General features: G+C 53.6%; 1 long non-coding RNA gene across 1 annotated transcript; it reads right to left on the bottom strand.

The window, feature by feature from the left end:
• Window positions 1-8,494: 8,494 nt before the first annotated feature.
• Window positions 8,495-13,120, bottom strand: LOC309570941. Its single transcript, XR_014226274.1, has 3 exons — window positions 13,055-13,120; window positions 11,881-11,942; window positions 8,495-8,572 (listed from the first exon to the last, which is right to left on the bottom strand). It is a non-coding gene; the product is annotated as an uncharacterized lncRNA (long non-coding RNA).
• Between the last annotated feature and the right edge of the window lie 853 nt (window positions 13,121-13,973).

Raw genomic sequence — 13,973 nt, 5'->3', positions numbered from 1 at the left:
AATTGTGTTTCCTGGTTTGTATTATTCTTTGGGAAGACGAGGGGGAAGCCCCCAGGAAGGATTTCATGGAAACAAGCATTAGGAAAGAGGAAGTGTTTGCTGCCAGTTTCCCAGCAAACAAAGGGAAAACCAGAACTGTCTCCTTTTCCTGGAAAGAGCTGGGAAAGCTTTGTGAAACCTCTTCTCTTTTCCCTCTGGGAGGTTGAGGCCTGGCAAAACTTTTCTCCCCAATCCCTTTTAATGAGCATGGAAACCCGTGGGCAGGGAAAAGAGCTGAGTCTGAATCCCAAGGAACTTTGGGATGTTACAGAAACCCCTCCAAGATGAGTCCTTGTGTTTCCTCCACTCCCCCTCTGCTGCTGTATGGGGTAATTACAGCCCATGTTTGCCACAAAACCCTGTAACCCTTCGTGGGGAAGAAAAATATTGTGGCTCATGCAGTTGTGACTCAACTGGTAATTTGGGATGACAAGCAATTCCTTGAACATCTGACTCGAGTTAATGGGAGGATGTTACCCAACAGCAGCACCTTAGTCAAGAGCCCTTGAAAAAACATCCCAGCTCCTCAGCAGTGTTTAAATCCCTATTGTTGTATTGGCTTTGCCAGCAGGAGCTCTTGGAGGGAGGCTCAGGGCACTTGACCATTGCAGGAGAGCAAAGCCAAGCTCTGGTCTCACTTAGCAATCTCTGTGTGTGTGTGTGGAGATTTTTCTCTAAAATGTGGGAAAAATGATTAAAGGATCTTTGCATAAGGACAAGAGGCAGAGTCAGATGCAAATGTTGGGGGAGAAGCTGTCACAGACATCCCTCTGCTCCAGCTGGAATGCAAATCACCTGAATTTCCATGCTGTTTCACTGACTAATGAGTTCTAAATGCCTTTCTAAGCCTCATCTTCATGGAAAAAAACCCCACAAACATTTCTTTTTCCTCCAGCTCTTGGAGCAGGTCTGTAATGGGTGACACAAGACATTTTTAGATGGGAACATTTTCCCCCATTTTCCAGGCCTCAGTCCTGACAGCTTTTTGCAACCCAGGGCCAAAAGCACTTGGGGACATAATTTAGGGGTGATTATGGTGGGACTGGATGGTCCTGGAGGGCTCTCCCAAGCTGGATGATTTGGGATTCTGGGATGAGGGCTTTAGTGAGTGAGCAGGCAAAGTGGGGACCACTGAGAATGGGAGAAGGGTGGCCAGGAGTGGAAAGCCAGGAGACATCACTCAAAGCTCATCCTCTGTCCCTGTGAGCTTATTCCTTGGAATTCCTTCCTGCAAGGCCCAGGTGGGAGAGGAAGAGGCATGGGAAGAGGAGGGAACACACTAATGATGGTCTGGGTGAGAAAAGCAAAATAACAGAGCTGGTTTAGAGCACAAACACAAGGCCCAGACTCATTTCTTTGACTCAAACCCCGCTGTCAGGAGCTGCCATTTGTTGGTGCTTGGCTCTGAGCCTCCCCACATCACTGAGGAGCACCAGGCTGGGAAATGAGCCTGAGTTTAGGCCAGAGAAATGAGTCAGAGCAGATAAAAAGAGCGGGAGGACTGGGAAAGGGCCACACCATTAGAAGCTGAGGCACTGGGGAGCAAAGCCAAGCAGCAGGAGGAAGTCCAGGTGATAAAAAAAGGATAATCAAGAAGGAGAGTCACCCATCTGTGCTCCTAGGGATCAACAGGAAGCAGCCACATCCATCCTCCTCCATGTGACAGCCACATCCCAGCCTTGGGACAGTCTGGGACAGCCTTGCAGGGATGCTGGGATACATGGACACCTCCAGGAGCTCTCTCTGATCCAGCAGGAATGGCTGCCATATGGAAATACACACGGATAAAAGCTGAATCACTCATCTGTGCCCAAACAAACTTTCCCTCCACAGGAAGGAGCCCATTTGTATGGGATAACTCGTGGCAGCTGCCAGGAATTCCTGTTATCAGCTGGTGCTGGGATTATTCCAGACTGCTCCACACGTGTGCCAGGCGAGGTCCAGCTGAGCCCAGACACTCTGGAATTGCTCCAGCAGCCAAGACAAACCAGCTTCAAAGCCAGAGCCAAACTGGGGAGTGACTTGGGTTGTGCCAGCTCTTGGTCCCCGGTCACTCACAGCCAAAAATGGCCCTTGGAGCAAATCCAGGGGGAAAACATCAACTCAGGTTTTGGAAATTTTACCTGAGCCATCCCCACACACTCCTGGGTTGGACACTGGGTTGTTTTCCATGTGGTGCTGCAACGTGAGAGAGATGTCCAAAGGATGGGGAAGGGTCTGGAAGGGCCACACAAGGAGCAGCTGAGGGCACTTGGAATGTCCAGCTGGAGAAGGCTGAGGGAGACTCCTCAGGGGCTGCAGCTCCTCCCGAGGGGCAGCGCAGGGACAGCTCCGATCTCTGCTCCTGGGCCAGGGACAGCAGCCAGGGAGCGGCTGGAGCTGGGCCAGGGCAGGGTTAGGTTGGATTTTAGGGAAAGGTTCTTCCCCCAGAGGCTGCTGGGCACTGCCCAGGCTCCCCAGGGAATGGGCACGGCCCCGAGGCTGCCAGAGCTCCAGGAGCATTTGGACAGCGCTGCCAGGGATGCCCAGGCTGGGATTGTTGGGGGGTCTGGGCAGGGCCAGGGGCTGGGTCAGTGATCCTGTGGGTCCCTTCCAGCTCAGGATATTCCAACTCCCTCATGTGAGGTCCATCAGCTCCCCACAAGCCTTGAAGGCTGAGGTTAATAATAGTTAATAAACATTAACTAATTAACTATATCATATATGCTATAATTAGAGGAAGCAACAAGTTGCTGCATCCTTGGAAGCAATCCTGCCAAGGCTGGAGCTGGGATCCCAGGGAATTATGAAGGATTCTCCCCCACACAGGACATTTTCAGAGCAGAAAAAAGCAGGTGGAATTGCTGAGCCCCAAGAAGAAAAGCAGAGAAGGAAATGTTGGAATCCCTGTTTGGATGTGAGGCCCTCGGGATGCTCCCTCCAGCCCCAGTCTGGGGTGATTCTGGCAGAAGTCTCAGACTAAAAGCGTCCAGTGGTACTAAAATGAAGCTGAGCTCATCTCAGCCAAAGCCTAATGACAAAACTGTCCTGTTGAAGGTTTATTTTTCGCTTTAAGGAGCACAGAAACCCCACAGCCCCGAGCTCCCTGTTCCAGCAGCCACTTGAGTCACCTGAGAACCTGGGAGAGTTTAGGTTTTTTCCCCTTAAAATCCCACCAGCTCCTTTCCTGATCACTCCACAAGGATTTCAGCTTTTGTTTAAACCCACTCACCCTTCATGTGAATAAAAGGAACCCTAAAGGTGCAAACACTGGAAATTTAAAAGGCAGTTTTTAATTTTAAGCCTTTTCTGTCTTCAGCACTTGGCACTGGTGACGACAATATCAGAAACGGAGAGACCTGTGCAAGGGAGAACCCTAACCCTAACCTGAACAGTGCTTTGGAAAAGAGGAATTTTATGGAACAGGGGAGGAGGACAGACCCTGTATTCTGTAGGCACCAGAGTGACCTGGCTCATTTTTTGGGATGGGAATATTTCCAAGAGGTTCCTGTGTAGATCCCTTGGTGTTGAAGCTGCTGGATGTGGCCCTTGGGGGACAGGGTTTGGGGTGATGCTGCTGGGGTGAGGTAGGACTGGATGATCCTGAAGGGCTCTTCCCACCTTGATTCTGGGACACACTGAGCACTCCAGGGCTCTCTATCCTTGCTGCCTCTTCTTCCTCAGAAATTGAATTGAATTGAATTCTATTTTCCTCTTTTAAATGTGTTTTTAATCATAAAACCCTTCTGTGTCCAAGGAAGGTCTCAGTGCTCTGGGCTGGTGACAAGGTGGGCATCGGGCACAGCCTGGACTCCGTGGGCTGGGAGGGCTTTTCCAGCCTCAGGGATTCTGGAATTCTGGGATTCTCTCAGAATTCGAGGTCCCCAGCTAGTTTCTGAAGGAGCCACTGCAGCAAAGCTGAGCTGCTGTCTCCCCCCAGTGTCAGATTTTTCTTGTTCAAGCTGTGGCACACGGGATTCCCAAAGGTAAAATCACCTGGAACCTGAGACAGCACAGGTCAAACTCCCACCTGGAATATCAGGGAACAGGGATTGGTTCAGTTTGGGAAGGGATAAGACTGGACAAGACCGATTCTTATCCTGGAAATGACTGGATGTCCCCCATGCCAGGCTCTGGGGACAGCTGAGCTCTGATGCTACGCTGAAGCTTGGGAATGGCCTCAAGCAGGAGGAAGGCAGGGCTGGATGGGAGATTGGGCAGGAATTGTTCCCTGGCAGGGTGGGCAGGCCCTGGCACAGGGTGCCCAGAGCAGCTGGGGCTGCCCCTGGATCCCTGGCAGTGCCCAAGGCCAGGCTGGACATTGGGGCTGGGAGCAGCCTGGCACAGTGGGAGGTGTCCCTGCCCATGGCCGGGATTGGAACAAGGTGATTTTAGGTCTCTTGCAGCCCAAACCATTCCAGGATTCCATGCCTGAGCAGAAAACAGGGAACCAAAGAGAGTTCTCAGGATAAACTTCCTTCCTCGACACTTCCATAAAGGTGATGCCATGATTTCCATGGATCCAAGGAAGTCCTGGATGCACGAAGTGCCTGGAAAAGCTCCTCCCCAGGGTTTGTCCATCTGGATTCCATGTAGGCCCCACGAGTGACCCTTGCAGGAAGCAGCTGCTCTGCAGAAGCTGCACTGAGCCCTCCCCACTTCCTTCTGCCTCTCCATGAACTTCGGAGCCTCCCAGGATGGATCCAGAGCATTTTTCTCCTCAATTTCACCCTCCAGAGTCTTCTCCTCTTCCATCCCAGCCACCTCCTTGCAGCTGATCTTCCCCAAGTGCTTCCCCTGCAGCTCCAATCCTTCGAGGAAGCAGCCCCCAAGTTGATTTTTTACCAAAGGCTTTTTTATTGCATAAATAGAGGCTCAGACGCTCTGTTGTACACACAAAAATGGAGATCATGTCAGTGTTACTCCGAGGTTACACATCCTGCTTTTCCAGGAAGGCTTCATCCTCCTGGGAGAGGAATCCAATGGCAGCTGCCAAGTGTCAGGAATCTGCAGGGTGGGGAGAGAGCAGTGAGAACAGCAGGCACCAGAGGCTGGCAGCACAGCAGCTCCACTGCCCACGGGGCACCCTTGGAGCTGCTCCCACCTCCATGGGGGAATTCCTCCCTCTTAATCACAGAATTTAGGAAGGGCAGGGATTTCTGTGGAATCAGAGAGGTTTTAATGCCAGTTGTTCACCAAGGGTGATGTCACCTGCTGGGCACAGAGGTTTTGTGGGATAATCCTGGTGCAGAAATCCCTGGAGCTGTGGGGTTTGCCAAACAGAATTCCCTGGGATAACACTGCACAGAATCCCAGAATCCCAGACAGGTTTAGGTTAGAAGGACCTTAAAGCTCATCCCATCCCACCCCTGCCGTGGGCAGGGACACTTCCACCATCCCAGGCTGCTCCAAGCCCTTTTCCAACCTTTCCTTTTCCAGGGAAGTGGCCAAATCTGCCCCAAGCCAAGTCCTGAACCTGCTGGAAACAGGAGACTGAAAAACTCCTTTGGTTTTGTTGGAGTTTTTTTTTTTCTGTGCAAATAGAAAAAACTTTGTTCCCATGGTTATTCCTCATTTCTAGGCACAATTCCCAATCCTTGCTGCAGGGAATAAAGGAGTTTGAAATCAAATCTAGAAAAGATCTGAAGAACTGAAAGTGTCTTTAGATGGGAGGGGGATGACCTCAGGAAGGGAAATCAGATTTTGATTTGAATAAAGAGCAACATTCCATCAAACTCCTACTGAGCTTCCAAAGGGCAGGCAGGAATAGAATTCCCATTTTGCTGCAGAACAGGGAGAAGGGAAGCAAACTGCTACAAAAATGACAAGCAAGGCAGGGAATAGAACCCAAGCACCAGGCAGGACTCATTCTGCTCATGGATTTGCTCCAAGAAAGCAGGGATTGCTTCAACTTTGGGAACAGAGGGGAGCAACTCAGGAATTTCAGGATGAAAACCCCAAATGTAAGGCATTTTGGAATGTTTGTTTTGCTCTTTCAAGCAGAAAAATGTGCATTTTTCTCAGGGAATTCTACATGGTGCATGTTCCATGGCACAACCTGTCCCTTTGGGAATCCCACGTGTGGAATTTGCCCTTTCCAGCTAAACCACCCCCATCCTGTCAATGACTTCACTCATCCAGAAGGGCTGATTATTTTCTCTCTTTATGATGTGCCTGAAGGCCCAGAGTTCTGATTGCAGCATCCTGCCTGGCTGCTCCCCTGCAGTTATTCCCAATTTATCCCCCTCTTTGTGCATCACAGATAAAAATCTAGGGAGATAAAGAACAGAGAAGGAATATTGTGCTAAAATATCCTCAAACAGGGCACTGGTTCATGCAATTCCCACAAAGCATGAGGGGGAATGAAACATCCCAAATATTCCAAGAGCTCAGCTCCTGCTGCTGGCTCAAAATGCACATTCCAAACCATTCCCAGGGGGATTAATAATGTCATTCTCAAAGCCCAGGATGTGGGATCCATCCCATTACCTGAGGGACTCTTCACTCATCCTTCTTCTCTGCTTCTGCTTTCAGTTTCTCCTCCCGTTCCCTCTTCAGTTTCTCCTCGATTTTCTTGCTCTGGTACATTTTGACTCCAGCAAAGGCCAAGCAAAGGATCAACGTTTTAGCTGCCAAAATGTACATCAGCAGTGGGAAGTTCTCCAGAGCCTGGAATGCCAAAGAATCTATTTAATCTAATTATGGACAATTAAAAATGAATTTATAGGGGTGTTCTGCATCTTCCATTCCAACGGTAACGCTCCTCTCTCTCTCCGTGCTTTTTATTTCTGTGGGAAACTAAAGCAGGAAGAGCAACAAAGCCAAAGAAAAATCCTCTTCCCTCAAGTCCTGAACCCCTTTTGCTCCTTTTACAGCAATATTGGCACCACCTGGAGCTGAAAAAAGGGAAGAGCTGAGTATTTTAGGGAAATTGTGGAAGTGGAAATGCTGCTGAACAATCCTCACAGATGATGGATCCCTGGGGATCAGCTCTCAGATGGGATCCCCAAAAACACTCCTGGAAATCTTAATCTATAGCAATTTTGTACTGAACCTGCTCAGATATGGAAGGTTTAGAAAAATGCTTTTAAACTGGGAGAAAAGTAAAAAATCCTCAGCTTCCAAGGATTGCTGCACCAGTTTTGAAGGCCTGGAATTGCACAGTGTTTCAAGGCTATAAAAACATGAACTTGGTGCACATGGAGAGGAAAATCAAATGGAAATGGGTGGTGGGGCACTGAGCAGGCTCCCCAGGGGTGGGTGGGATTGTTGGAGGGTCTGTGCAGGGCCAGGGCTTGGACCGGGTGATCCTACGGGTCCCTTCCCAGCAGGATTCTGTGATAACTCTGCAAACTTGGGATTCTCCCTGTCCCCTCAGCCTCCCAGCATCTCCCAAAGCTGTCAGAACACATCTGAGCTCTGAGTTTAGGCCAAGCCTTGTGTCCATTCACCAGCAGGGAGTTTGGAAAAACAACACCAGGCTCTGTCAATATCCCCGCTGTCTCAGTGGCAACAGCTCTGAACCAAAGGCTCTGCAGCACCAGGGCAGGGAAGGCAGGGCTGGGGGCAGTTGGTGATTATTGATTTAATGTGTTAAAATTGTTAATTATAGAGTTGTGGAATGGTTTGGATTGGAAGGGATTTCAAAGCTCATCCAGCACCACAGGCAGGGACACCTCCCACTGTGCCAGGCTGCTCCAAGCCCCAATGTCCAGCCTGGCCTTGGGCACTGCCAGGGATCCAGGGGCAGCCCCAGCTGCTCTGGGCACCCTGTGCCAGGGCCTGCCCACCCTGCCAGGGAACAATTCCTGCCCAATCTCCCATCCAGCCCTGCCCTCTGGCACTGGGAAGCCATTCCCTGGCTCCTGGCCCTCCATGCCTTGGGAATTGTCTCTCTCCAGGTTTCCTGCAGCTCCTTCAGGCCCTGCAAGGCCACCCTGAGCTCAGCCCAAAGCTTCTCCTCTCCAGGCTGAACAATCCCAGCTCTCGCAGTCTTTCCTCCCAGCAGAGCTGCTCCATCCCTCTGCTCGTCCTGGTGCCTCCATGGACTGGCTCCAACAGCTCCATGCAGGAGGCACCTGCTCCAACATTGTGGTGCCTCACACACGACCCTGCAGAGCTTTCACGGCCCCAAAACCCCAAAGATACAGTGGAGAAAACTCCCCTCCAGTAAAAAAAGCAGCTAAGGGAAGAGCAACCAGAGAAAATCCTGGAAAGAGGAAAGGCAGGAGGAGCAGGGATGATCAGAGCTCTGGTGAGCTCAGGTCTGAAGTGTGAGGCCCCAACAGGAAATCCTGGGGCAAGCACGTCTGGCAAGGAAGGACAACAACCACTGTCCTGTCCCTGAGAGTGTGCTGGTTAAACACCCCTCCCCTGGGAAAGGAATCATCAGAACCCACCCAACACATCCCACATGGGAAGAGCAGCAATCCCTGCTTTGGGAATGTGCACCAGCCTCACCTTCCAGTTAAAGGCGACCATCTCGGCTGCGGGGTGCCCCAGGACTGGGCGGGGGGGATCACACTCCTGGAGGCACAGGGCAGGGCAGGAGCATCTTGGAGAAATGGAAAACAAAGCAGAATGAACTCTTGGAGAAATGGAAATGAGAAGATAATTAGGCGAGCTGCTAATGAGCGCACCCGGCCCCTCTGACGGGCTCATCTGCAGCGTCTCCCCAGTGACCTCCAGGGCCTTTTGGGGCTGAGTGGCAGCAGCAGGACAGGGCTTTGACAGGCCCAGGCAGCTGCTGGGGCTGGGATTCCACATCCTGGCAGCTGCCCCATGGAAAACATGGAAAACACGGCTGCCTTTGGAAGCTGGACCTGGGTTTGCTCGCCCTGCCTGGCTGTACTGGGACCTGAGAGACACAGAACCCCACAGGAGCTGCCTTGGGGTTTCTCTGAGAGTTTCTAAGCCCACCTGCTCTGTTTGGAGCCTGAATGTCTAATTAATCCTCTAATTTATCAGTCTTCCGTGACTGATGCATTGAATTCTCCCACACTAACAGTTTATAAATACAGAAGTTAGCAAACCAAGCACTCCCTGGAGCCCTGAGTGGTCACCAGCCATTCCAGAGCTGAATTCCTGGGATGAAAAGCCTGAGGGGATGCTCGAGGCTGCAGCACACACAGCACTGCCCTCGGCTCTCTGCTCCACCTCTTCAGCTGCTGGAATCCAAATTAACCACTGGAGGCCTTTCCTGTCCATGGAACAAGAGTGCAAAAGGAGGAGGGAACACTCCAGCACAGTGCAGAGCTGGGCTGAATAAATCAGCACCACACCACGAGAGCTGCTGCTGAGCTTCCTTCAGAATTAAATGTTCTTGCAGCTCCTGCCCTGCTCAGCTTCAGGTAGATGTTCTAATTTCTCCAGCCAAGGCATCCTCTCCTCTCCTTTTCCCTCTCACCTTGCTGAGACTTCTCTGGAAACATTCCCACACCTCCAGAGATCTCTCTGACTGAGATCCAGCTGTACCAAAGCTGTGGAGTGGCCACCACCACCAAATTCTTGTTAATCAGTCACTATTTCTGTGCTGATCCTGATTGTGCAGCTCCTTATCCTGCTGAGAAAATGTCAGGGTGGTTGTGAGCTAATGAGTCAATGTCCAAAACTGGGTATTTTCACTTCATAGAATCCTGGAATGGTTTGGGTTGGAAGGAACTTAAGAGATGATCCCATCCCACCCCTGCCATGGCAGGGACACCTCCCACTGTGCCAGGCTGCTCCCAGCCCCAGTGTCCAGCCTGGCCTTGGGACACTGCCAGGGATCCAGGGGCAGCCCCAGCTGCTCTGGGCACCCTGTGCCAGGGCCTGCCCACGCTCCCAGGGAACAATTCCTGCCCAATCTCCCATCTAACCCTGTCCTTCTTCAGCTTGAGGCCATTCCCCCTTGTGGTGTCCCTCCATCCCTTGTCCAAAGTCTCTTTCTGTGTTTCTTGCAATCCCCAAATGTTTCCTGTGAGAGCTGACACCTGTGATGCTCTGTCCCCATGGCATCTCATGCAGTTGGGACTGAGTGGGAATGTCACTGCTCCCTCCAGGCTGCATTCCCACATCCCACCAGCCTCCAGTGGCCAAGCACTTCTCCCCATCTTATCTCTTGGCTTTTCCAGTCTCCATTTGATCCCAGTCTTTATTAAATCCAGCTGAAACCTCAGAATTGAAAAAAGAAGGTGAGGCTGCAGCACAGGGCAGGGAGAAGAAAGTGGGAAGAGGAGAGGACTTTGCCCAGAGCGGCTGTGGCTGGCCCTGGATCCCTGGCAGTGCCCAAGGCCAGGCTGGACATTGGGGCTTGGAGCAGCCTGGCACAGTGGAAGGCATCCCTGCCCATGGAGGCTGGATGGGCTTTTAAATCTCTTCCAATCCAACCCATTCCAGGATTCCAGGATTCCTTTCACATTTGAAAAACACCATTTATGAGCACTGAGGTCATCAGTGAAAGAGCAAAAATCTCCGACACTGCTTTTTCAAGGTTGGGATATCTTAAAAGCCTGCAGGCAAATAAACAGCTGGAATTCTGTGTTTGCCTTTCCCGAGGCGATAAGGCACAGATAGGAGCCGGGAACACATCCACAGGCAGGCATTGTTCGTTCCCCAGGAAAATGCAGGCTGCCTTGGCAAACACGGGGCCACAGCCCGGGCCCCTCAGAAGGGCACTGCTCCCTCCCTCACGTGCAAGGAGCTCTCGTGTGCAGCCACATGAGCAGGGACAGGAGCAGCAGGCTCTCGCAGATATTCCCTGACAGATGCTCCACAAGCTGGGATGAAATGGCATCAGCCTCACATGGATTCCCTGGGATTGCAGCTCCCAGGCTGGTCACTCCCAGGTCTCCTCTGGAGTTTTATTCCACAACAAATGGGAGCTGGCTGCCCTGTGAGGCTGCTGTGGGCATGAGCTGATCCATCCCACTGTGGCTGCTCCAGCCCTGGAAGTGTCCAAGGGCAGCTTGGAGCAGCCTGGGACAGTGGGAGGTGTCCCTGCCCATGGCAGGGGTGGGGCTGGATGGGCTTTGAGGTCCCTCCAACCCAAACCATTCTGAGATTCTGTGCTGCATTGTCCCAGGGAATTCTGTTTGGTGAAGCAGATCCGACTCCTGCAGATGGGAAAGAGGAGAGGGTCTGTCCAGATCACACCTCAGGGCTGTGCCAGCAATGCCCTGTGAACTCCAAATGCTCTGGGATCCTCAGGGAGCAGAGCAGGCACAGAGGCCACAGCTCATTCCAGAGGGTTGTGTCCCTTAGGGAGGGCTGCACTACATCCCAGATTTTGGGATTAGTCCTGGTTCCAGCCCCAGGATCCCTGCCCAGCTCTGCCTTGTGCAACACAGCCCCAAAGCTGGGCCCCAGGCACGTGGGAGGCCTGTGGTGGAGCATGGAATTGAATCTCAGCCCCTGGATTACAGCTCCAGCCCTCTGCAGGAACCACAGCCCAGCCCAGGCTCTCAGGGCATTGTCTGCAGAGCACGGACAGCCCCGAGGCACCACACAACATCCACAGCATCCAAACCCTCTGCACATCTCACCCTGCCTGCCCAGAGCTCCATCATTCCCACAAAATGGGGCTGGAGATACCCCTTTGGGGATTGCTGAACAGCTTCAGCCACGAGGCCTTGGGAAGCACCGAGCTACTGAATTATCAGAGTGCACTTAAACGTGACATTTCTGGGCTAGAAAAGGGGTTTCACTCACCAAGGCCAGGCTGGATGGGGTTCTGAGCAACCTGGAAGTGTCCCTGCCCATGGCAGGGCTTGGAATGAGATGGTCTTTAAGGTCCTTTCCAACCCAAACCTGATTCTGATTTTGGAACTCAAGGTTCCAACTCAAGCAACATCACAACAATTACAAAAACCGAGATCTTTGTACCTGATGAAGCAGAAATTAAAATATGAGTGATTCCTCTGGCAGCTTCTCACATGCTCCAAACTCTGGAAAACAGGAACAGAGCAGATGCGATGTTCCAATCACATTGGCTGGATTAAAATCAAACCAAACCCAGAAATGCCAGGGCCACATCAGACTGCTCCACTGTGGATCCCTGGGCATCATCAGGGATCACAAAGGTGATCCCGGGGCTGGAGCTCCTCTGCTCTGGAGACGGGCTGGGAGGACTGGGATTGTCCAGCCTGGAAAAGGGACAATTCCAGGGAGACCTTAGAGTCCCTTCCAGTGCCTAAAGGGGCTCATAAAAAGGAGTGAGAGGGACTTTTTTATATGGGCAGAGACTGCTAGGACAAGGGGCAATAGTTTTAAACTGCGAGAGGGCAGGGATAGATGGGATATTGAGAAGGAATTGTTCCCTGTGTGGGTGGGGAGGCCCTGGCACAGAGTGCCCAGAGCAGCTGGGGCTGCCTCATCCCAGCCCAGCTCTGTCCTGGGCTGGAGAACAAGGAAGGGGGACTGGGAACAAGGAGGGAGGGTGGAAAGCAGGGCAAGTGGGGGGTGGAGAGCAAGGAAAGGGGATAGAGAGCAAAGAGGGGTGGCTGGAGAACAAGAAACGGGTGCTGGAGAGCAAGGGGGGCGATGCCTCGAGAACAAGGAGAGGGGGCTGGAGAGAAAGGAGGGGAGTGGAGAACAAGAATGGGGGGCCTGGAGAGGAAGGAAGGTGATGGAGAACAAGGAAGGGGAGCTGGTGAACAAGGAGGGAGAGGTGGATATCAAGTAAGGGGGCTGGAGAACAACGGTGGGGAGACTGGAGAGCAAGGGCGGGTGGAGAGCAAACAGAGGGGCTGGAGATCAAGGAAAGCGGGGCATTGGAGAGAAGGAAGAGGGGGTGGGGAGCACGGAAGGAGGGTTGGAGAGCAAGGACGAGGCCTGCAGAGCAAGGAGCGGGGGTGGAGCAGGGGCAGAGGCAGGACAGCGGGGCAGGCCGCGCAGGAGGCCGGGCAGGGCGGGCAGCAGGCCCGGCACGGGAGAGCGGCGAGGCTGCGGGGAGCGGAGCGCTCGGGGCCGGCGGCGATGCGGGCCGGGGTCCCAGGGTCCCGGTGTGTCCCCGGAGCTCCGCGGGGCCGTGAGGGGAAGGGGCCCGGGCGGGTCCTACCTCAGGGCGCGGCCATGGCGGGCGGGGGCGGCGCTCCCGGGCTGAGCTCCCGGCAGCGGCAGCGCCGGGCCCGGCCGGGGCCGCTCCGCCCGCTCGGTGCGGCGCTGGAGGCTGGGAGGGCCTCGCTGTTCTTCCCCCAAATGAACGGTTCTGCGGTAAAGCAGCTCCCGTAGGGACCGCGGGGAGCTCCCACACCCCTCCCGTGCCCTGGGCTGGGCCCCAGCGTGGGCAGCGGGGAAGGGATTGGGATGGTGCTTCTGTGCCCCTGTGCCCAGGTGAGAGCCCACCTGCAGAGCTGCCCCAGCCCTGGGACCAGCACAGGGAGGACGTGGAGCTGCTGGAGAGAGGCCAGAGGAGGCAGCAGGATGAGCAGAGGGAGCCAGGCTGGGAGAGCTGGGGGTGCTCACCTGGAGAGGAGAAGGATCCAGGGAGAGCTCAGAGCCCCTTGCAGGGCCTAAAGGGGCTCCAGGAGAGCTGCAGAGGGACTGGGGACAAGGCATGGAGGGCCAGGAGCCAGGGAATGGCTTCCCAGTGCCAGAGGGCAGGGCTGGATGGGAGATTGGGCAGGAAATGTTCCCTGGCAGGGTGGGCAGGCCCTGGCACAGGGTGCCCAGAGCAGCTGGGGCTGCCCCTGGATCCCTGGCAGTGCCCAAGGCCAGGCTGGACATTGGGGCTTGGAGCAGCCTGGGACAGTGGGAGGTGTCTGGCCTTCAAGATTTCCAGGAATGGAGAGTCCACAGCCTGTCTGGGCAACCTGTGCCAGGCCCTCACCACCCTCATACTAAAGAATTTCTTCCCAACATCTGATATAAACTTGCCCTGCTTCAGCTTAAGGCCATTCCGTGGGTCCTGGCCCTCCATGCCTTGTCCCCAGTCCCTCTGCAGCTCTCCTGGAGCCCCTTTAGGCCCTGCAAGGGGC

The sequence above is a fragment of the Coloeus monedula genome, assembly GCF_965178545.1.
Source record: "Coloeus monedula genome assembly, chromosome: 3".
NCBI classification, from domain to species: Eukaryota; Metazoa; Chordata; class Aves; order Passeriformes; family Corvidae; genus Coloeus; species Coloeus monedula.
The sequence above is the reverse complement of the archived record's forward strand: the minus strand, read 5'-3'. Positions and strand labels throughout refer to the sequence as shown.